The sequence below is a fragment of the Pollicipes pollicipes genome, unplaced genomic scaffold (genome assembly GCF_011947565.3).
Source record: "Pollicipes pollicipes isolate AB1234 unplaced genomic scaffold, Ppol_2.1 Scaffold_3094;HRSCAF=3628_pilon_pilon_pilon, whole genome shotgun sequence".
NCBI lineage: Eukaryota > Metazoa > Arthropoda > Thecostraca > Pollicipedomorpha > Pollicipedidae > Pollicipes > Pollicipes pollicipes.
The window spans coordinates 2884-28067 of record NW_023596227.1 but is presented as its reverse complement, the minus strand read 5'-3'; the positions used below and the strand labels follow the sequence as shown (position 1 = coordinate 28067).

Sequence of the window (25184 nt, the reverse complement as noted above, 5' to 3'; positions counted from 1 at the left end):
TATGGCGCGGTGTAGCGAGCAAGTGGTGCAATAGAATCGCTGCGAGACGGAGTCGTTTTCGTCGCTGCGGAAATGAGGCGGGCTTGTGGGTCGTGAGCACAGACTCAGGGATGATGCAACGTCCCCAAACTGCTCCAGCTCCCAAAACGACGTCGATTTATTTATTTACGGCAACGTCAACAATCATGAGACAAAAACAGTCGACACCATGAGAACTTGCTCACCTCGACTTTGGTCAGTGACCTTGTGACTCTTCACGGGGATGGCGGGAAAGAGGAGGGGTGGGGGGGGGGGGGCAAAGATGGCCAGGGAACAGGCCCGGAGCATAACGGGGAACAGTAGCCCGGCACGGGTCTGTCGCGGCGGCCGGGTATTGATCAGCATTTGTACCTACTAGTTGGTGACAGAGGCCGCTGGCCGCGCCGGCCACTGGTGCGGGCCGGCAGTGCGGCCGGCGGGCACAAACACAGGATCGGGAGGCGGGGCGGCCGGCCGCCGGCTCGAGGTCACAAGCGGGCGCAGGCCGAGCCCGATAGGATGCGCGGCGGTTGGTGGCGGCGGCCGCCGCCGCCGCGGGCAGTACACAAGATGCACGGCTCTCCTCCGTGATCGCAGACACCGTTGCCGTCGGGTTTCAGATCCGTCGCATGTACCACAGCACAGAGCGGCGCCGGCCAGTGAAGCTCGTGGGTTCACTGCGCTCTACTCGACAGTACAAGAATGCGGCAACCTCCTCACAACACCGCTGAAGACTGACTCACAGATCTAACCTCAGAACGCCTACAATCACGGCGCAAACGAACAAGGGAGAGGAGCCGAGGAGAGCTCCGGGCTCCCGAAACAAACATTCGTCAACCCTATCCAAAAATATGCTCTAAAAATGGCGGCCGGCACTGCTGACTGGTTCGGGCTCCGCTGGCTTCGCTGGCCCACAGCGCTGGCGTGGTCCCAAGACTCGCACTGTCGGCGGCGCGCCCCTCTTCCGGCGGCCGGGGCCGCGCCGCCGCCGTCCCGACACAGCCCGGAGCGTCCCGCCGCCCGGACGCGCGCTGTCCCTCGGCCGGCGCGCTGTCCCTCGGCCGGCGTGCCGACACTGTCCGCAAGTGCGGCGGGCCTCGCCACGGCGGGCCCTCTGTCGTCCAGACGCGGCGGCCCGGTGCGGAGGCCGCGGTCCACTCCCACTGGTCCCAAATGTGCAGCACCCCCGTGCGGCGGCGGCGGCGGCGCGGACGCAGATGGCCGCGCCGCCCGGCGGACTGCCGACAGAGCGGGGAATCGTGTCGGCGGTCGTCGCCGCCCGCTGTGTGTGTGCCGCGGACAGGCGCGTGACAATGCCCGCGGTCGGCCGGGATACTATCCGGATGCGTCGCCGCGGCGTCCCGGGAAATGGCCTTGATAGGCCGGACATCCCATTACCACACAAAGGCGAGGGAGGCACGAGAGAGTGCTGGCCGCGGGGGCCGACGGCTGGGGGGGGGGGGGGGAGGGCTGGCGGTGGCGGTGCGGCTCAGCTTATCAGAGGCTGGTGCGATACAGGACTGACTGACCACGCAGGGACCGTAGCGGAGCACGGGACCGCACAGAGACAGTATGAAATACAGGACTGACTGCACATGGACCGTGTTGGAACACAGGACCGCACAAAGACAGGATGAAATGCAGGGCTGACTGCACATGGACCGTGGTGGAACACAGGACCGCACAGAGACAGGATGAAATACAGGACTGACTACACAGGGACCGTAGCGGGGCACGGGACCGCACAGAAACAGTATGAAATACAGGACTGACTGCACATGGACCGTAGCGGAGCACAGGACCGCACAGAAACAGGATGAAATACAGGACTGACTACACAGGGACCGTAGCGGAGCACAGGACCGCACAGAGACAGGATGAAATACCACACAGAGACAGGATGAAATACAGGACGGACTACACAGGAACCGTGGTGGAGCACAGGACTGCACAGAGACAGGATGAAATATAGGACTGACTGCACGTGGAGCGTGCTGGAGCACAGGACCGCACAGAGAAAGGATGAAATACAGGACTGACTGCACATGGACCGTGGTGAAACACAATACCATACAGACACATGATGATGATGTGTCTGTGTGGCATTGGGCTTGGTGGGCTTCAGGAATACACACAATCAGTAGTGAAGGACACATACAGGGCTACACGTGGGCGGTGGTGGAGAAGAATGCATGGTCATACAAACCGGCGAGGTGCATGCTACCCTCAGATCGTGCTCAGATACGGGATCACCGACGACCGTCGACATTGGACTGCAGCACTGCATTAACATCACGCTTACGAGTAAGGCCGTGTTCCATCGGATTTCAAGTTTGTGTCTTTCCTGTTCTTTAATCGGTGATGTGTCTGTGCTCGCACCAGTGCCCCTTGTCAGGTTGGCTTTATTCCGCAGCATTGGCATAAAATAGCCACTCACTAGCGGACTTGCACAAGTTTACAGATGCATGACAGCGTAAACAGTGATTTGGTTCAGAACCACATGGACACAGCAGTGGGACACAAAAGTACGCAGTGAGTGTTGGGACACGCGGCAACCCAGAGCCAGTGGCGGGATCCAAGGCTACTCATTCCCAGCGGCGCGAGCAGGACTACCCAGAGGCAGTGGCGACGCACAGTATCACTGACAGCTAGGACATGACGGGCTGGACCAGGCTCAGCACTGCAGCAGAACCGGGATCTATGCAGAGCCAGCTCTCGACAGTAATGCTGTTGGCAAAGCTGGCATCGAACAGTTGCCGCAATATAAGGCTGGAAACCAGCAGCGGAAGAAAATAAAGTATCTAATGCTGATCTACCAAGACGGGCGCCTGGCGGCTGCGAGCGCCCTTGGGAGCCGACGCAGCCGCATCAGCCGTATCTCACCTGTGGTAGACCAGCCGCAGCCGCGATCATGACGACTCTTTCTTCGTTGTGAATGAGACAATGGAGCGAATCCCTCGGACCGAAATCTGCGGCATTGACACCAGGTGGTGAGCAGACCTTTTCAACGCTGGATGGAGAAGGGCAGTACCCTATTAAAAATGAAATTTATCAGTCGTCACTAAACCGACAAGCGTCAGTGGTTCAACTTAGTTTCAGTGCGACAAATCAGTATTAAATGTGCATAACTGTGAGGAGGAATATAGCAGCTGAATACGGAGCGATATGGCGTGGATCGAAGGGAACGCAATTACTCCACCATGGTCTTACATGAATACGGTGGTTATCACTGCCTCTGACAAACAGCTCAATTACAAGCGGATATCAGTAGCATGGGTATAGATCGTGTAACTTATTCACGCGCTCTAAAAAGCGCTTCTCCACCTGCTGTATGTGCATCACATTCGCTGAAGGTGCTTGCATCTAATTTTGTACAAACCACGAGACACCAGCTAGACATGTTAGCTAATTCATTCGCTGAAAGTCGGCCACTGTTGCAATCGTTTCCAAGAAGTGTACTGCGTTTGTCTTTGTTGAGTCTAGCATAGATTACGGGCATTCGTACAGCGGCCTTTTGCGCGGTATGGCTAAAATCAACAAGCATCCAGTTCTTCACATATACAAGCGCCAGTGGGGAATGCCCATTTTGCAGATGTCTGTGGAGGCGACTTCTCTGAGGCGCATGTTTCCGAACCTCCTTACCTTCTTTTTGGTACCTGCCATGTACTCTTTGTACATTTCCGATCTAAGGTAACGCGAGTAACTGTCCGACTTCATCAGTTGGTAGAGATGGGCCTGCGGGCGTAAGGGTCGGGTGACGTCATATGGGGTGGCAAACAGGGCTCCGTCCAGCTCCGAAGATCTCCAGGGTCAACACATCTGAAGTGTGTGTGTGGGGGGGGGGGTCGCACTCCTCTCCCAGTGGATGCGATCCTGGTTACAGAGATTTATGAAGCCTAGCAGTAGTCTGACACTGTTGGGCGTCTGTACGATCAGCCCTTTACAACGTTTTTTTTTCTATACCGCCACCGAAGAAGAACAGGTAACCAGAAGTGCCTCTCCCTCTATCCCAGCGACGCAATAAATCGTACGTTAACACCAGAAAACATAGAATCAAGTCGCGGCATTCCCAGCTAGGAAGAGGAAACAAACATAAAGAAGCAGGCGGAGAGGTGATGCAGACCCGGTAGACATTGTGTTATGCAGTAGGCAAGGACAAATCATACATGAGAAAGCTTAAAGTAGTCATTAGCAAAAGTCAGCTGGTGACAGTCCGTTAGACCCAGCCAATAAGATACAACCACTCATTCACAATGTTAGTAAAAGTTGTACGGTTACACAAGTCAGGACAATTAACTGCCATTTTCGTGCTGGGTCTTGAGTTGGATATCCGCGAAGTCCACCCAGCTAAGCGAAGCTTGTTGCTGGGAGAACTCCAGGCGCCAGCGCCGTAAATTTGGGTACAAGTGCATGAATATAACTATATCAGAACGTGATTGTGGAGCATGAAGGAGGCTAAATATGAAGTGAGTTACATACGTGCAGGTCAAAGAATCGCAATATCTTCAAATATGTTGGTTACGTTAATATGTATTTTAAAAGTGCTTGTGGATGATGTTCTTAACGATGTTTTTTGTTGCAGAGATATCGGTTATTCTTGGAAAATATGAAATAATTATGTCGTTCCACAGCTTATGGCCAAGGCGAGATGTTGTCAATAGTCTATTATTACGATTAGAGAAAGGTTGGTATACATTTTTACTCGTCTCATATCCATTTCATTTTATTTGTAGAGGTTGTATATTAAATCGAACGATACATGGAGCTGTTAAGTTACAAATTGGTGCATCACAATTCCCTTTTGAAATTGGGTGATACCCGACAATTTCAAAATTTTGTATTGTTTAAAGATTGGCTAGGAGCTTTACGGAGGGTACACATTTTCTATCAGACGCACAGGCCTTTTTTGCAAAATTGCTAACCGATCTGGTTGAGAAGCAATATATTATTAGCAATAGAAAATTACCAATAGACGCAATTTTGTCAGATGCCTACCAGGAGCCATGGGACGTTGTGCAGAAATTACAGAGCCGGGGGTTTGAACTGTATAGGAGCGAAAACTGAATCACTTCATTTTCACGGCAAATCTTTACAGCTAATGTACACATATAGCCAACTCGTTCATGCTTGAGGTCAGGCTCGATAGCTCAAACCAGCAATGCGAGCCACGAGACGCCAAATGCGTCATTTTTGGCCAGCAAAGCGACCAGACCAAAGTCGGCAGGTCCAGCACACACTTGCGGGGTCTTCTGTTCAGGACGCATCTAAACACTCCACCACTCCTAGCGTCCGAGCGGCCCCGTCCACTCCGCGGCCTGAGGACGCGACGCGGCGGCCCGCCTCGGTGCGCCGCCGTCGGCCGTCACTGACCCCAGCCGCATCAAATGTCCAGCGGTCGGGCTGCTCCATGTTGCGTTTGGTGACGTCCAGCGACCTGGAGTCGATGTTCACGGGCACGCTGGCGTCCGGCGCGAGGAACTCGCTCCAGATCTCCTGCACGCGCGCCGCCACGGCACGCTGTGGCAGCGTCTTCAGCTCCTGCAGCGCCAGAAAGAACCTGCCGCGCAGAGGACGTCGCATGACGGCGGCCAGTAGCGCGTGCGACGGCGTCCCACGTGAGGCTGGAACTCGGCGGGGGCGGGGGCGGGGCCGCCGGCGCGGCTGGAACGACGGAAAGACGTTCGCATGCCGCAGATCAGTCAGGCGACACTTCCTCACCGCTTCGTAGCCGGCGCTTGCTCATCAGACTGAAGGCAAATCGATGGGCGACCTCGGGCGCGGCCAACAAGCAGCCCGTGGGCAGAGAGCTGCAGACGGCGGCAAAGAACGTGTCCCCGACTGACGGTTCCGGACGTCGGGAGTCCGAGTCCGACGGGGTCACGTGCCCAGCGCCCATGACAGCTTTGGCAGCCCGACAATTTACGGGCGTCTCATTCATCGGCCACAAAAAGCAATGGCCTGGTCCAACTGGCTCCCGAGCACAGACATAGCTTCCTCACGGTGCGACATTTGTCCCCGGTTTAAGTCAACCCACCTACCGGCCTACAGGCAAACGGATGAGTCGCCGACTCGCCATGAGCACGCACATGAGCGATCGATACCGGTCGGCTCTCGTCGCCACATCCTCCCAGTTCAGGCCCACCTGTCAAAACGCCCCCGGCCGCACCTGCAGCGGCACAAACACCAACACGCCACCACCTACTCGCCGTGAAGTCAGCCCAGCAGGCTCTAGCACCTGTCCCTGATCGCCCACGTCGTGAGCGTTGGATGCAGTTTACTGTTGCCGGAAGTCGGCCCTTCCAAGAGCGCTGGGTGCAGGTGTCACAGGGAATGCACCGGGTAGGCGGAACGAACCGAGGTCAAGTGCTGACCCGTGCTGAATGATCACGAGCTTTTGGCGGTGGCTCGCACGTGCAGAGGGAGCGGTCGCCGTACCAGACTCTTTGGAGCTTTCCTCGGGTATCGGGTGCAACTATTTCCCGCGCAGTCGAGATAGGTGACTTACTGATATCACAGTGGTTGCTGTTTGTGCGGCATTTTCGCAGGCGCAGCGAGTATGGGCACAATGAGAAAATCAAACATCGCGCGAAGATTCAGTCGGTGAACATCAACTGCCCGTTGGAATGTACCATCGCAGCACAAACCAAGAGCGCGCCCGCGACGTTAGTTTCCATGGAAAGAACCGTAGCCTCCGAAAGAATATTTTTTTGTTAAAAATGAGAGAAATTACGGTATCTCTCACTCATTCATAAGTGACCCCTCTGTTAGCCATTTTTCGTTGGTTCACCGCACTGTTGTTTCGCGATAGTTTTGGTTTCATATGAGGCCCCTGAGAGCATTGCACACGATACGGCAGTGCCAGCATTACGCAACATACAAATAAGCATTGGCAACTAAGCTAAAACAGCCAATAGCGTGAGTCCGAGTCGCTGTGCTGCGTCAGCGTTGGCCATTGCCGCTCACCTGAGATTCTCGCCACTGTACTCCTTGTCGAGGAACCTAACGAACTGGTCGCGTCCAATCGGGTCGCGCAGCAGCTCGTGCAGGCTGAACGCCCAGCGTTTGACCCGGCGGGGCGCGATCTCCTTGCTGCGGAGAGGTGGCCGCTGTCACAGACTCCGCAGACGCGCCGCCAGTGATACCAGTGGCATGGGCTAGTGGCGTACCAGCTAGGCATACCAGTGACAGGGGCTAGTGGCGTACCAGCCAGGTATACCAGTGGCAGGGACTAGTGGCGCACCAGTCAGGTATACCAGTGGCATGGGCTAGTGGCGCACCAGCCAGGTATATCAGTGGCAGGGATAGTGGCGCACCAGCGCTGCGGTTAATAAGCGCTGGGGAGGGGTGGAGCGAGCTCCGATATCACAGGTCGTGACCAGAACTGTTGAGTGCCGGAGGCTCTTGTCCCGCCACTGTCCTGTCTGGGGAGAGGGTGGAGCGAGCTCCGAGATCACCGGTGGTGGCCAGGACTGCGGAGTGCCGGAGGCCCTGTCCCGCCGCATGTTATGGTCAGACAACGGATCTGTACGCAAGGCTGAAGGAGCCGATAGACCGTCACAAGCCAAGCAAGCCGCGGATCGAGCAGCTATCCAGCGGCCTGCCGCGCCGTTTCCAGACGAACGGAACACCACAGTCGCGTGACGAATACGCTGCGCGCGCCGTTTGCCGCTGGTGGGGCGGCTCGCGACACTCACCCGGACTTCTCCAGATCCCAGAGCTCCGTGCTGTCGCTGAGCCACGGGTTGGACGGCTCCTGCACCGTCAGAATGGGATCGTACTCGAGATACTGCTCGTAAAAGCTGATGAACCTGAAGCAGACATGGCGCGGATCAGCGAGCGCTTGCGGCCGCCACCGCGGGCGCCATCCGGTGCGGAATCGATGCCGTCGGAGCGGCCGAGCTGTGGAGGAGGCAGAGCGGACCCGGACCGGGCCGGCGGAATAACAAATAACGAACGCGCGGTTCTAAATTTGCACACCACAAGATGCGCAATGTGGCAGCGTATCATCAGCATCGATAGAAGACATAGGTGGCATCCGAAATGTTTTGGCTCTGTGCGTAAGATCCTAGCGTCGTATGCAAGGCCCTGGGACCTTGTTAGATCACTGGCGGTAGCGCTGATTCTCTTGCTCTCACAGCTTGGCTTCCAGATAATGGGTTACCCCATGGAATTACGAAGGGATGGGAGGCGGGGGGTGTCATGCCCGTAGTGTTCTTGAAAATGTTCGACATTAACCGTACGACGATGCATGGAAGAAATCGCCTTTAAAATTGACCTTGCCTTCCTCCTACTCACCCACACCCACGCAAAATATCTGAAACGCTTCCACGTCCATGGTTCCTCCGAAGCCCCATGATTTTAGACGCCATGTACCCCTCCCCCTCCCCCTACCGGGTGACGGATCTTGAAAACGCCCTGGATAAATCGTCCAGCTGCAGCCATTGTGTGCTATGTGCAGTTAATGGTGTTATGTGCAGCTAATAGTTCTATGTGCAGCTATTGTGTTTTGTTATATAGCCCATGCAGCAGTTATTGCCATTAGCCTTGTAATCTGCAGAGTATGGCCCGTCGATTATCGCAGGTGCAGTGAAACACTAGTCTGGTAGCTTGGTTCGCGCGCACAACTCGACGCCCAACTACGGGAGAAACTTTACCAACTGAATTACCCCTCCCCCTCCCCTTCACCTGAGGTCTTTTGTCACCGGCATGTACGCCCACGCTTTGAGACTCCCGTGTCACCACCATCTAGACGGGCAAACAGCTAGAGCACGAGTCAAACAGCCTGGCACCTACTCGTCCATCATCAACTTTTCAATTAGCACTCGCGTGGCCCCGTACACCTAGACGCGTTTCATGGGCGGCGCAGCACGCCTGCATGCCTGCATCGCCTAGAGCGTGCCCGGCCGACGTCCGGTGTGCAGCACGGTCGGCACGTCGTCGGCCCCGCCCCACCCAGCGTCGGCGCGCTCTCCTGATGCCCAGCGCTGCCGGCAGTCCGCCGCCCGCCCCGATTCAGCAGCCGTCAGCAGTCTACCTCGCGCCAGCCCGCTGGCCGCCCCGACGCCTGCTGAGCGGAGTACCACGGGCGGGTACAACACAGGCAGAGGCCGCCCGGCCGAGCCCGCCCCGACCCGACGTTTCCAGCCCGTCCAACCGGCTGCACGCACTTCGCCGTCCCCTGCGCCAGCCTGGCGCTGCAACTACACGCGACGCGAGCCGGTCAACACGTGTGGCGACGCCCGGCGGCGGCGGCGGCGGCGGCGGCGGCCACTCACGTCTCGGCCACCTTGGAGACCCGCAGACTGCAGCGGTCGATGCTGACGCGGATGCGCTCGGCGTCGGCGGCCAGGGCCGCCGCCCGCTCGGCCGGGGGCAGGCCGGCGGCGCCCTCGGCTGTGGCGGCCGCCGGCGGCAGCTGGCCGCACTGGGCCGGCACCGGCCGCCCCGGCACCGGCCGGTTCATCCGGCACGCCTTCTTGATGTCCACCTCGGTCGTGTTGACGCAGCCGGGCTGCCGGCGGAGGCGCGAGCGCAGTGAGCGAGGCGCGGCGAGGCGCGGCGCATGGCACTGACAGACGGACCAATTCCGGCGACTGCCGTGGCTGGGACGGTGGGTGGCAGTGACAAATGCGCCGATAGTTTGTGGTCCGTGGTGAGCTGAGGACGGTGAGTCCCCCACAGGGAACGAGGACGGTCTGCTTCCGCAGCGAACTGAGGTCTGTCAGTTTTCGTAGTGAACTGAGGACGGTCGGTTTCTGTAGCCATCAGGGGTCGATCAGTTGCCCACAGTGACTGGGGAAGGTCGGCTTCCGCAATGACCTAGGGACGGTCATTAATATACCGTAGTGAACCGGGAACGCCCTGTACCTGGCCAGGGACCGGGCATAATAAAATCCGTGGTCATCACTTGCAGGCGCCATCGGGAGGTGGCGCCTATTTTTGACAGAGACAACAGTGAGTTTGAGACCGTCCATGCTGCAGAGACAGGGACGCCTAAGGACTTGGCCAACGTCTCTTCAAAGGGGCAATTAGTGAGACACGATACATCACCTGACGGTAGGCTCCTTGCGATTATTCGGTAGAACGCATAACGACAAGCTTAGCTTTGCTTCAAAGCTCTGTTCCCATCATGCATCTAAAGCCCTCCTCTACACTGAAGCCAGAACTCGGGTTACCAGTCTACGGAGCCGCAATCGCAAAGGCACACTGCCTCTGAATCCACACTGGGGTATTTACCTTTTTGCATGAGTGAACTTCATCACACGCAGCTACCAAACGAAAGATCTGTAACCTCCTAGCGTGGCTGTGGCCCCTGGAGGCCGGCCGGCCCGCGCCACTCACCACCGGTCGGTGCACGTCCCAGAAAGCGCGCTCCTGGCTGTCCAGGATCTTGCGTTCCAGCTTGTCCCTCTTCTTGTCGACCTTGGACTGCGCCTCCGCCTGAGAAGCAGGACACGCTAGGGCGGGGCTGCGGCGACGACCACGGCCCGCTGGCAGCGCACCACAGCGCCAAGGTCCCCGTGGCGACGTGATTCGCTTCTGAGCGCACGCCCGTCCGCGCGTAACACCACTGTGTGATCCATGCTAGGACGTGATCGGGTCACGCTATCACTGCATCACACCGCTGAAAGTCGTCGCCACTGTTATCAAGAGCGCATCGACCGGCCGCAAATCACGTCACTTGTTCGTCTGGCGGGCCGGGGCCGTGAAACAAGCGGGATGAATACCGCCACCTGCTTTAGACTTGTACAAGCGCGTTAAGAGTCCGACCACATTTTGTTTTTACTGCTTCCAACAAAATGCGTTCGACCACATCTTGTATACCTCTATATATACATATATATATATATATATATATATATATATATATATATATATATATATATTGTTTGCTGTTTCCAACAGGCCATGCAGCCACATCCAATTATCGCTAAGCATTGCTTCCCGCCGCGACACGTTTTCAAGCCTATCTGTGACATCGTATTGACATGGTGAATCGCCACACTTCCGGCACTTACATAACACTTAATCCATTAGCACCCGTGGGAAGCATCATAAACGCGTCATGAAAGTGTTCTTTCGTCATCAAATGAAAATGTCGACGCTTCAAAGCTTCTTACGTGTGTTTCGATAAGTGGATAATGGCCCTTATTGCGCAGTTGTCTACTTCCCTCAGTATCTTGAGCAGAAACGAGTAGTGTGCGGTGGATCGGAACGCTGGCAGTTCACAGAGATACAACAGTGAATACCTTGTAGTTCAGTCGCGTTTTGGTACCCCAGTTGATACACGTTTAGTGCAAGATATGCATTTGTGCTCCTCCTTTGTGCTGGTAAATGCTAATTTACTTGGTTCTGGGACAAAAAGTCGAAAATTCCATTCGGTGAATGCCTTTTGTTGACTGCTGAATGACGACTGTGGAATAGCACCGTGTAAAAAAGTCGACGCGCCAAAAAAGTCGAAACGACTAAATGGCAAGCTGCAAACGGCGAAATGCAAGAAAGTTGGCTCGACCAAAGTGGCGAGAAGCTTTGTGGCGAACTGCAACTTGGCGACATGCCAAATTGGCGAATAGCTAAATGGTGAATTAAAAAACGACCTAACGCAGCATCGATGCCATATTGGTGAAAGCCTAAATGGCGAAATACAAGGACCACCTTTGGCTTTGGTGTTAGTGATGATGAGCGGTGACATGAGAAAGGCCTTCCATCCTATCTGAAATTTGTCTCAATATCTTCAAATGTGGAACATTGTCCATAAGCCCCTCACCAATTAGCCGTTCGCCAAGTTGGTATGTTGTCTTTTTTGCGTGTCACCGTTTCGCAGCTCACCCTTTTGGCTTGTCAGCTGTATGGTATGTCGCCATTTTTGCAGTTGGTCATTGAACTTTTCAAAAATCTGGTATGTTGTCCTTTTGTCATGTAACCGTTTTGCAGTCCGTCATTAAGCCGATCCGACTTTCGGTTCGTCGACTTTTCTAGCTGGCGCCAATATGAAAGTCGTCGAATGAAGTCAACAAAAGCAGTGGGAAAACTGCGAGCCGACTTTTGTCCGGGCACCGCAGACACTGGCGTCGCACCAATGTTCTGTTGAGAGATTTATGATGTGTGTTTGCGGGTCTACGAGCTCAACATGTGAACGAAACATCAGTCTGGCTCTGTCCTCTGTTCCCGCAGAAGGAAAGGAATGGGAGCAGTTAGTCGGCAACCAGAGTCTTGTCATTAGACACAGCTGTCAGAAAAGATCGAATAAGAATTGCTCATTTCATGGAGTCTTGGGAAACCCGTAATTTTGCCTTTACTGCTTAAGCTTGTTTTTCGTGCCGTCATTTGGCTTTTCGCTATTTTGACACGTCGCCATTTTGCGTCACCATTTGTTCAAACGTGACTATTAAGCACTCCAACGACGCTTAATCTTTTGCCAAGCTGGCGTATTTTTACATGCCGCAACTTTGCAGCTCGCAATTTAGCAGCTTGCCATTTCGGCATGTCGCCATTTAAGTCCGCCATGTTATCGATTGCAGTTTTTGTCACGCCGAAATTTTACATGTCGTCAGTATCACAGTCGCCATCTAGCAAACGACAAAAAGGCATTCGGCAGACCGCGAGTCGATTCTTTGACCGGACACTAATTTACTCCGCTGCGTGGCATTGTTGCATGGCCACAGACAAATGGCCTGATTTGTGTCGAAGGGCAGATATGGGTCAACACTCAGTGAAGCTGGAAGCTAAATGAGCCCATCAGCAAATGCCTGAATAATTTGCATTAGCCACTTGCCATGGATCGAAACGCGTGGAGGGCAGACACGTGTGGTTGCATTACACACGAATTCGTGATAAGCTAAGAATAACAATACTGTAGGCGCTTTACTGCCATTTTCTTGCGACAACCTACGAAGACAACGGAATATCAACCGGTTTACGGCAAAGATCGCTTTTTGCTCACGATGGTAATAAACGGAATATGCGCTTGACATCGACATTGCATCGCAGTCCTCGAAAGCATGCATCACTTCGGCTAGGTCGATGACATTTTGAAGATGCAGCATGGCTATTGACGTTACGTCATCCTTTTCGCTCTGGATTTGTGACGATTGTAGGCCCCTCTCTGCACTAATTTACACTAAAACACATTAATAAAACGGTGTGGTCCCTATTTGCTCGAAGGATAAGCCCTCTCGGCCCCGGAAAGCCGTCATTTGTGTGCATGTTGTTGGCCCCAAGCATTAGCGTTGACTTGACCTGAGGGACGGCGAGCTGGCATGATGGTATCTGTAAGCTTTGTAAGCCGCCTCGCACGATGAACAAGCGAAAACAACCGCCCGGTAGTAGATGACAGCGGACATAGTCTTACGACACAGGGCATATCTACAAGCCCGGATCTCCTTCACGACGGATTTTATCCATTTGACCATTTTATCATTTTGACTCATAATAAAACTACCTCCTCACGCCTTTTTGCCAGGCATGGTCGCGGGGTGTTTTACCTGTCGAACAGTGCACACAAGCCCGCCTTGAGCCAGGACGATTTTCTTCGTCCACTTGTCAGTTGACCTCCCCGTCTCAGTCGGGCCAAACAATGTGTCGGCTCTGGTACTCGTGCCGACTACAGCATATTTCGTCTATACTGCATTGATCCGCGCTTTTTTCTGATGCAAATATATGTTCTCTTCTTCGCCTAGTTGTTTTGGTCTCGTGACGTTAAGGCGGGTTTTTGAAATCTGGGCCTGGTTTCAACCTGCGTGGTGCAACTTTTCCGCATTTGGCAGGTTTCTCATTTCCTAAGTGAATCGAACGGGGAAGGGTCACACTCTCCACATCGCAGTGCTGCGGGTCATTAAACCCATTCAAACAGCTTGCACGTTACAAGCGAACACGTTAAAACTGACACAACACGAACTGCTCATTCGTGCTGACATTCCACGAACTGCTCTTCGTGCTGTTGCAGATTGCAGGCGGCCGCCACCGGTGGCCGTGATGAGAGCTCGTGACGGCAGAGCCGGGGCGGGCCGGGCGGCTTATGGTGTAAGCTGCCTCATGGTCCGAATACCACTCAGTTGGCCTGCACTGCACACGCACTGTCCACGGCTGGGCAGGAGGAATGTGCTCGAGACGCCGTGCGCGCGAGCGTCTGGACGGTGGGAATGCCTGATACCGGTAGACGCTCCTCTGATGGCCCCGTCCTATTCATTAGTGATGTGCCTTATTATTATGTTGCTATGTATTATACAAGTATCTTGTACCCAATCACGATATATTATATAAAATCTTGCACTGTTTTATTACTATTCGGCTGCATTTCGTATCGTTTCTGCCGAAATCGCTACACTTTAACTAGCTGTGATAATTTCTATAATTTCAATAAAGAAGAAAGAACGACGGACGAAGTCTAATAACTAACGGTGTGGTGAAGTTATCATGAGCCCCTACCTTGCACATGTGGGACAAATCAACAAGTCATATGAGGGGATTTCAACTTCACCCTGCGTTAGACGATCGACGCCTTTGTTCCACAACTGGTGCGCGACGTGCCTCATTAAGCTCGAATCTCTGTCCCGGGCGGCGTCCCTTCGACATCCGTGTTGTCTCGATGTCCGCCAGACAAAAACCTGCCGCTTTGACCCAACCAATTTATGCCCTGAAGCGGTGCAGCTCGGCCGGTCACGTTTTGTCCCGGGGTGCAGTGCCACCGTGCGCTATCTGCAACCGACAACGGCAACCAACGGCCGGCAACCACCAACCAACGTCTACCAAGCGAGAGCGTCTCGCCGCCGCCGGCCGAGCGCGCCCGGCGCCCCAGCGTGAATCTCACCTGCATGAAGATGAACTCCCACTTCCTGGAGAATATCTTCTGCAGTCGGGCCAGGTTCTCGGCCTCGTAGTCGGCCAGCTCCAGGCGTGTCTTGTTTTGCATGGTGCGCTTGCAGAGGTACACGGCTGTGCACGGACAGGGACATCTGCACGTCAAGGGCGTGCGCGCGTGCGTGATGCTTCACGCATGAGTGGGGCTTCAGTTTGTGCGTGTGCGTGTGCGGGGGGAGGGGGTAGAGACCAGATTCCCTCAAAACATAAAGGTGCTTGATCCTTATAGTAAGTTCTGTTCATTCTGAAGTTTGGAGCGCTTAAGGGTGCGCTCTTACAACGTAAAATATGGCGGAAATAATTCGAGGTTTCTATCCATCGCACTTGTATGAATATAGTCACAATATCTGGGCGTGTCAGTGACTAACAAAGTAAAAATGACTCGACCACATGTCCCTATGCATTTGGGTACCTCGGACGCAATGGACGCCGTGGACTGGACACTGTGTCAGTATCCAGTCTGTAGACACATGTGTCTGTCATATTCGTCCCGGAATGGCCCTGGCGAATGTTACGTTCCCGAACAAAATATAGCGGTGTGATTCTTTTGCTGTCATTGAAAGAAACAATCGTAATGATAGGTCATACCGTTATTTCATATTCCTTTATGATTGCATAAATACACTCCAACCTCCTCATAAGCCAAGGGTAGCTCCAAATATCTTCTGAATGGAATTTTCGAAATGCTGACAATTGGACCCACGCGTTGAAACTAGAAATTTGATTGGGCCCTCACTTCGCAGAACCAGTTGCTTCCATCACTTAGAGCGACACGAAGTCCTTTAAAATCACGCTTAAACTGATGCAAATCAGTAGAACCGATTCCAAAATTAACGAGAAGTAATGATGCACACGCCAAGGACAACTTACTTTGGAGAGCATCCATAGCTTGGTAAAACGACGGATCTCAACATCAAGCGCAGCCCTTCCGTTTAGGCCATGCACATGTTTTCTTGCTCATCATTTTTCAAAAAGATTAGCTGAATAGGACGAGCTTCCGGCAATGTATTGGTTAAGCTGCGTGCCTGGGAGACTAGAGAAGCGGGGTTCGATTCCCCGCTGTGTCCGACCCTCCTACCAGGGTACGAGGCAGGTGACGCGTTACAGCCTCAGCAGCTGAGTGCCTCGTAAAGCCCAAATGCCAACGACGTCGAGCTTTGCAGGACTGGTAAACTTCCGAAGGGAGAGCACGCACAAATTGTCGGCTTGTATAGCCTCGGCCGTATCTAAACGTGCCGTGGAGCAGGGCGCACTTGCGTCAGAAGACAGCCAATTATGTCTGTTACTTATGTCTCAATTATGTCAAGAACTACAGATCCGAGCTATCGCCCGATGCATGGCTACATCACGTTACAACAGAGATTAAGAAAAAGTGTTATCAAAGTCTGTTTTGCTCATTTTCTCGCCGTTTTGGCCCGGCCGCTTTGATGTCCTGTCAGCTGCTTCAGTGGCCAGGCTAGCTCGGACGGCTGCTGTGTTTGTGTCAGCTGCTTCAGTGGCCAGGCTAGCTCGAACGGCTGTTGTGTTTGTGTCAGCTGGTTCAGTGGTCAGGCCAGCTCGGACGGCTGCTGTGTTTGTGTCAGCTGCTTCAGTGGCCAGGCTAGCTCGGACGGCTGTTGTGTCTGTGTCAGCTGTTCAGTGGCCAGGCTAGCTCGGACGGCTGCTGTGTTTGCGTCGCAATCGACGTACTGGAGAAACGAAATGCGGCGCAAAGTTCGATGAATGAAGCAGTGTCAGCAATCATGACTTTGTTCAAACAGATCCACTAATCGCGAGACCAGCGTGGGTTAGGATAAGGGCTGGGTACGTACTGTCGCTACATGTATTGTGAAAGTGTGACGTACGCCGAAAGGCAAAGGAACCAGGGATGGCGAGAGTGTGGTTGTACCCATTCACAAACGTCCGTGCCTGCTCACAGGGTGCCAAACCTGTTCACGACGTGCTTGCACCTGTTCACGATGTGGCCGCTCCTGCATCTGATATGCACGCCTCTGTTCATAATGCGGCCGTGTCTGCCCGCGGCGCGTCCGCGCCTATTGATGGCGTGTCGGCGCCAGTTCCCAGTGCCCGTGCCGCGGCCGGCACACATCGGCGCGGCGGCACCGGCGACGGGACTGCGGCCGCCGGGTCCGACAATCGATCTGCCGGCTCCGACGGCCGCGCCCGCCGACCAATACAACTCTCAACAGACGCCTAACGCGGCAAATCGGCCCATCTGTGCCGAGCTAATTGAATGGCGCCGGCTATTGGTAAACTGAGCCCAGCTGCCGCCCGTCCTAGCCGGCGGGGTTGCCTCCTCCACCTTCTGCTCCACCGCCAATGGACCCAGCTGCCGCCCTGCGCTAGCCGACGGGGCTGCCTCCTCCTTCTCTTCCACCGCCATTGAATCCAGCCGCCGCTCTGTGCCTTCTGCTCCACCGCCAATGGACCCAGTTGGCGCCCCGTGCTAGCCGGCGGGGCTGCCTCCTCCCTCTCCTCAACCACCAATAAATCCAGTTGCCGCCCTGTGCTTGCCGACGGGCCTGCCTCCTCCACCTTCCGCTCCACCGCCAATGGACCCAGTTGGCGACCCGTGCTAGCCGGGAGGCTGCCTCCTCCTCCTGCTCCAACGCAGCCGGCGGGCAGGGGCCTCCTCCATTTCCTCAGTCAGCAAGCAGAGATTCACTGGCTTTACAGGTTAGCGGAATATACGGCATGGACCAAGATCGTATGCAGTTACCCACCCATCAATTACAAACTCGTTGGCAAAACTGCATTCACAATGTCATGTCATTGTTTCATGCCAAAGAGGTTGGTTTATTTTTACACCTGACGGTCTTCGGTCTTGTTGCTTGCTGCACTGAGCAGGCGACCAGGCTTCCAAAAGCTTCATTTCATGGGCAGAGATTCTTGCACAACTTCGGAAAAAGGTTATGTGACAGCCGAAGACGACATTTCTGGCCATATTTTTGTCGTGTTTATACATCATCTATTTTTAGTGTCTATCCTGTGTATGTTACGGTCCTTATTCGGATCTTCGGTGGAAGCACATGCGCAAAAGCAGTAACGGCTATCTATAATTCCAGGTGTGGGGGTATCGATGCTGTGGGTTGAACCCGTGCCACAAAGGTCACAGACAGCTGCACTTCGCTGGAGCTCAGGTTGCCGCATGAGTCTGTGCCTGGGCGACTACTTCAGGGTCATCCAGGGATCCATGGCAACATATTAGGGTTACTCAAATCCTGCCATTCCATAGGCCATGCGACAATCAAGGTCAAGAATAATGTAATTGTCGAGTCGTTCGTATCTGGCGTTCGTAAGCACGATTTCCACATATGGCGGCCACCAACGGGTTCTTAACCAACGTTGTGCAGGGTGGTGTGACGCAATCAAACGATGACATATTACGAAGCATCTTCACTAAATTGAGATATTGTGTTGTCTACCACTGTCCTTTCCACTTGACGGTACACGAACAGTTGAAGGTTGGCTTTTTCACAATAGCTCATGTTTGCTTCAGTATTTTAAATGTGAAACGTTCCCCTCGAGCGGGCCCAGTTTGTATCGGCTTCTCACATGTCTCGCAGCCTTGCAGAAGGGGCTAGTCTTCCCTTGCTGGCCTGAATAGTCGAGAACGCCACAGCTTGAGCGTATTGTGCTTAACGTGTAAGCATAAGGATCCAATGTTTAATGGCAGCCATGTCTCAGCATCCCACGCATGGCCGGCGCAGTGGGAGAAATTACGGCCATCTGAGGTGCAGTGACATCTGCTTCGCAAGAAATGATGCCAACATGGCTGCTCCTCAAGAGGTGATCATGACACTGAGCAATGTTAATCAAACCCCGTCTCGGCCCCATTTGACTCGACAGACTCGCCAGCTCCTGAAGCCGACAGCTTCCGGTTCAACTTTGAGCCAGCCCTCCATGGAGAGGAGAGAGGGGCGATGCCAAACTAAGGGATCTCGTCTGCTTGGTCGGCATCACGTCCTTTTGATGCATAAACGAAATTACCCAAGCAATTCCGAGATGACACCAAATTTTGACAAGGATTCGGTTCCGGAGAAAATGAAGACAGGCACTTATAACGGGAATATACGTCAGACTGAAACAACCGAGCTCAAAATATTAAAATTTTAGCCCATATGTAAATATCACTTTAATGATCCATTTTAATTGCGCTGCAGATAGCTCTTGGATCCAATGGACACATCGTTATCGTTGTAACATGCTGTTGGTACGTGCCATTTTGGGACGTTCGGTTTTGTTACGTGCCTCTGCCACTTTGGTAAAGTTTGAGCGATTGTCGGGGTCATTAGATTTTTTTGCCGTAAGCGAAAGAACGGATATCACTAAGCATACCGCGACAGCCATCTGACGCACAGGCTACCTTCAATAGGTCAACAACTTTCAACGAGATTCATGACTTATAATGGCATAGTTTGGTCTTATTTTGATCCTAGATTTTCTTTCATATTTCGTTGTATTTGAAATGCGGTGTCATACCTATTCGTCCACGCAAATGTCGCTTGCTGTCATGCCAAGTGTCCATCTCTGGAAATTGTTTTCTCTAGCATCGGGGCCGACTTGGCAAAATAAATGGAAATAAAACAGCGACACTGGACTTCATGTAAACAACTTTACGTGGCGGTTATCGTTCCGTTACCTTTGAGCTCAAATTGAGATGAAATGGCCACAGGGTCTACCAATCCTCTCACCAACCAGGCTTATGATGATACCTTCCGCCCGAAGAGAATTGATATTCAAACCAACTTTTCTGAAACAGCTTTAAAAGTTCTAAAGCATTTCACGCCAATCAGCCTTCGTGACAAAAGTTCTAGACAAAAAGCATTGTTTGCGATTATCAGGTTTTCCTAGACTCTGCTTAAAAATGTCCAAGCCTAATTGTGTGACATCACGTCTTTCCACGGAGACTGCTTTGATTCGTGCAGTGTATGAGCATCTGCCACGTTCAGTAACAGGTACGAACGTCCAGAGGCAGTTGCCCGGGACTGACAGGCGGCAGTCACTGCCCGTGGAGCCAGTCGTGTCCCGGATGAGAGGAGGGAGTTAGAGGACGCGTTTGCCTGCGTAGACGCGGCAGCTGAAGTGCGATGGATAATCGACACCAATGCAAGTTGAGCCTGGGCTCATTGCGGGAGGGCTCCCACAAAATGTGTATGAAGGGTACGCAAACTGTTGTTCCTCTTCCAAGGAATGGCTCCACAAGCTCAAGTCATGGCCCATAGGTGTTGGAAACTGCTTCTCCACCAAATAAGTAAACATTTTCTTCCCTAGACAAGTACTGCTCACGAGCTGTAGTGCCTTGTATCTGTTCGTAAGAAGAGGGACAAGTGTCCGTGTGATCTGAGCTATCCTTCACGTACATCTGGTGACATCCCGCCCGCAATAAACCCAGACGTCATTTCATTGGCCCCGGTCCCCCCCCCCCCCCCCCCGTCGACTGGCCTACCCTAAACTGGCTAATGTTTCCTCTAGCCCCCTCCCCAGCCGGACACAAGACTTGCCCCCCCCCCCCCTGAACAAAAATATTGTAAAGAATCCTGACGCTACTTCCAATGCCTTTCTTCCTGTTTTGTGCGTGAGCCATCTTCCTTAACTTGTCATCCGTGGTAACACTGCCTCCGTGCTCGCCATAGCTAGACCCCAGGTCATGCCTGACAGCCTGTATCCCCGGCCTGCGCCGAAGACAGACAGACCGCGGCGAGCCGAGCACTTCCTCAGCAGGCAGCCAATAAGATCATTATCTCGCTTGATGTCCGACTCGTCGCCGCCTGAACGCGAGACTTCTTCATACTCTGTGACGGCCTGTCGCCTCCTCCCAGTTCCGCATGACAGCCCAGAGACGCCAGACCACCGATAGCGCCGCCTGCGGGGGCCGCAGGCTGAGCAGCTAGGTCAGGTCAGGTCAACAGGTCCACCGAGCAGCTGAGAAGCATCTGACAGGAGTGGAAAGGAAAGCAATCAACGGAGCGGGCGGGGGCCGCACAGAAGAAACGGGGCAGCTTGACCCGCCCGAGCAGCCCATGTTCGGCTGTGTGGCCGCCGACCCGGCCGCCAGCCCAGGCCCGGCCTGGGCTGGTCTTCGTCGGCCTCGTCGGAGATCTCAAGTGAGCACTGCGGTGCACAGCGTGCGTCCACACGTCCATGGCGTCCCACCTGTTCGGGGACCTGAGCCTGCCGATCGCGTCCGTCACGAGCCTGGCGCGACGGTAGACATGCCTCGACTCTTCCAGAAAGCAAGATGTGCTATACGGAGACGAAAAACGACGTGCTCCATGTGTCAGAAGCGTCAGAAGTATTCCAAGAATTTCCTGATTCAACATTTCCCACGCATCCTTGTGGGACACCGTTTCCAGGTCACATCTCAGCAAGCACGACACAAAGACAGCCACAGTATCACTCTGGACTTCTCAGACGGTAGGCTGGACTTCCCACCATACTTAGCCGTGCTTGGCAACTTCAAGTCATCCAATACGACATGTACTGGGCAACAACCCAGCATAGTACAGAAGTACAACCTGCGCTGCGTGACCAGCCATTCCGGCGCGACATGTTCGGGCCACCATGCGTTCCAGCGTAAACGCCGCGTTTGGAAGACTGGTGCGAGTATAACGGCTCCAGAGTGCGGCCCATTCCTATCAGCTGCGCCAACAGCTGCAGTGCGAACGTGCTGTTCATCGAGACAGTCAGTCGCTGGCCGAACGCTGGCCGGGACGCCCGAGCTCGGGGGACTGGAGAGAATCGTCCCAGCTCCAGTGGACGCCCAAACTCGAGGGACTGGAGAGAATCGTCCCAGCTCCAGTGGACGCCCGAACTCGAGGGACTGGAGAGGATCGTCCCAGCTCCAGTGGACGCCCAAACTCGAGGGACTGGAGAGGATCGTCCCAGCTCCAGTGGACGCCCAAACTCGAGGGACTGGAGAGGATCGTCCCAGCTCCAGTGGACGCCCAAACTCGAGGGACTGGAGAGGATCGTCCCAGCTCCAGTGGACGCCCAAACTCGAGGGACTGGAGAGGATCGTCCCAGCTCCAGTGGACGCCCGAACTCGAGGGACTGGAGAGGATCGTCCCAGCTCCAGTGGACGCCCAAACTCGAGGGACTGGAGAGGATCGTCCCAGCTCCAGTGGGCGCCCGAACTCGAGGAACTGGAGAGGATCGTCCCAGCTCCAGTGGACGCCCGAACTCGAGGAACTGGAGAGGATCGTCCCAGCTCCAGTGGACGCCCGAACTCGAGGGACTGGAGAGGATCGTCCCAGCTCCAGTGGACGCCCAAACTCGAGGGACTGGAGAGGATCGTCCCAGCTCCAGTGGACGCCCGAACTCGAGGAACTGGAGAGGATCGTCCCAGCTCCAGTGGACGCCCGAACTCGAGGGACTGGAGAGAATCGTCCCAGCTCCAGTGGGCGCCCGAACTCGAGGAACTGGAGAGGATCGTCCCATCTCCAGTGCGGTCGGCTGGCTGCCGTATGAGCCATAATGATGATGGAAGCAGAGGTGGCGCTTGCTAATGATCATTAATGTATCCAACTAATTCATGGATGTATGGTGATGTAAGCATAGAAACTCATGAATTGGTCGCAGGAATACATTTCCAGTACGTTTTGTGCTTTGCGAATTCAATCAAACTGTAAGGGTTAGGCGCAGGCGCGTTCTATCGGTGTTATAGGTACGCCAATATAGGTGATGGACGACGAGGTCCGATAACATGGCATCATGGCGCGGACAAATGTGGACGTACCGTAATCCGTGTTTTCTGGCTCCAGGACTTGGACGGCCAGAAATACGGTGTCTGAAATGGAAAAAAATGTGGTTAGAAGACACCTGATGAACTATGTCGAATGAGGCGACATCGCTCACAATAACATGAGATATAACCACACATCTCTTATGCGGACGAAGCGTCTTCAAAGTAGTAGTGCCACAAAAATCATTTTCTCGCTTTTTTGGCTTCCCTCATATGCGAGAAAATGCACCATACCTTCGTGTGCATACTCTCATCAAATGCTCATAAAGCAACACATGTCCGTAAAAATTCAGCGGTACCATACCTGGTACTGGTCGAGTATGGCATATATGGCACATTAGAGCGCGCCCTCGTCTGCTGCGGTTTTCCGCGGTGCCAAAAGACTCCTGGTAAGGAGCTGTTTCATGGAGCATTGCCCAAGGATGAGTACAGTAGCACCGTGTCACTTTCCCAAATCTAGGGAGGGGGGGGGAGGGACTTCAAACGTTACGACCCTGCCCAGCTCCTGTCATTGACCACCTGTTCAAGCGGTAAAAGGCAGTGGACAATTACGGCGGACGTGTCTGTCTCAGAATTTCACAGGCCCATTCCATTATCCATGTGCAAACGTTGTGTCCCTGCTCCGATGACATCCACAACTAGTCGACATGCTGCATGTCGGGCCCACCTCTCTGAGGTGGGCCCGACAGTTTCCCAGTCTCCCATTTCTCGGCCCAGTTCGGACCGAGCGCTTTGTCACGTGATATCCACTCCATGGCGTCTATCCGGATATCCGTCCAGGACATTTATCTTCAATATCAGCCCCGGAATGCCCGTGGATATTCCAGGCTGGTACATTCAGGGCGGGTCAGGAGTATTCAGGATCTAGCCCGGATATTCGGGACAGATCCTGAATATCCATGTCAGGTCATGACCCTGCATCTGTGTCAGCACATCCATCACGAGCTCTCCGCCCCAGGCCACCCGCCGCCAGCGCTGAAGCCTGCACTCGAGCCGGCCGGTCGGCGCCTGCTGGCGGCTGTCCTGGCGCTGACGGCCGACGGCCCATGCCTGGGACAGCAGCGCCGCGTCGGCCAACGCTCGTTTGGCAGCGCTCGCCCCCGCCGGCCTGATGGCCACCAGCCACGCGATATTGTGCATTTCCACGCCATTCGGCTCACGTTAGGCCGCGCGGCAAATACCCCCGCCGGCGCCAGCACGCCACGTCACGTGACTGCGCTGTTGCTGGCCACTCCTAATAAGGAGATGTCTCCGCTCGTCCGACGGCCAGAAGAGCGCGCGCGGGGACCGTGCTCTGCTGGTGAGTTGTGGGCGTCAGTGGGTGGTGTGCAAACAAACTTTCAGCTTATGATGCGGCCTGCCGGAAGAAGGAATTTGGAACCGATGGCCGATGTTTCTCGTCTCATGTATGCGATACCGGCGAACGTTCCCAAAATACAGAAACAATAACAAATGATAGCACCTAAGAGGCGGCAATGAAGTGAATGGAAACCGAGTACCTTCATGTCGAATGGTGCCCAGAGACCTTGCCGAGGAGCACAGTCGCCCGCCGTCCAGTAAGGATTGCCGCCCACCATCGCCACAAAAAAGTATCAAAGAGAGTCAATGTTGTGCGTAAAACGGTCAACATGGCTTACGAAATTGAGTTACGTCACCAGCCTATGGGTCATGCACATTATGTGCCGTGCAGGATCTCTGCCGCCCAGGACCAAATGGCAAGGCAGCTCATGTGGCGCTGACCAGATGCCTTCCACGAATGTGTCGCTTGAGCAGAAACATCGCGCGAGGAATATGGTTGTAGGAGAATATTTAGACGACGCCGGATAATCTACGGCTTTTCGATATCTGGTATACGTCAGTAAGCTAGAGATTTCATGTGCCTTGAGCGAAGGCAAAGGACCAAGACTTGACCAGTTCGAAGAAGGAGGTAAGCTATGGCGGGGGCGGCACTAACGGGCTTGGTTGTATTGCTCCCAGTGTACAATTCTCACTCAAATAGTTCATCCGAAAAAAACAAATTAGCCCAAGCATGCCCTTCATGCGGAGCTTCCTGCCTCCTGTGCAGCCTCCTGGTGACAAATCTCCGTTTGAGGGCCCACGGATTCAAGCCGACACCCTGCGGTAGAACCCACACCGGTCACCTTCGCGGTAAAACACAGACCAGCGCACGGGACTCGTGCCCCACCTGGAAGCGGTAGAATGTGCCGTCGCTCCGGACGGTCAGCGTGTGGTCGTCGATGGGGAAGAGGTAGCCGTGCGCAGCCATGAGGTGAGCGAGGTGCAGCGCCTCGGCTGAAACAGGGCGTCACTTGAGCGCCGCTAGACAGGCGCGGGGTGCCACAGTGACACATCGCAGGATACCTCGGCTGAAACGGGGCGTCACTTCAGCACCGCTAGACAGGCAAGGGGTGCCACAGTGACAAGACCACACGACGCCTCGGCTGAAACGGGGCGTCACTTCAGCACCGCTAGACAGGCAAGGGGTGCCACAGTGACAAGACCACACGACGCCTCGGCTGAAACGGGGCGTCACTTCAGCACCGCTAGACAGGCAAGGGGTGCC

General features: G+C 54.3%; 1 pseudogene; it reads right to left on the bottom strand.

The window, feature by feature from the left end:
* Positions 1-139: 139 nt before the first annotated feature.
* Positions 140-24913, bottom strand: LOC119090851 (regulator of G-protein signaling 7-like; annotated as a pseudogene).
* Positions 24914-25184: the final 271 nt, after the last annotated feature.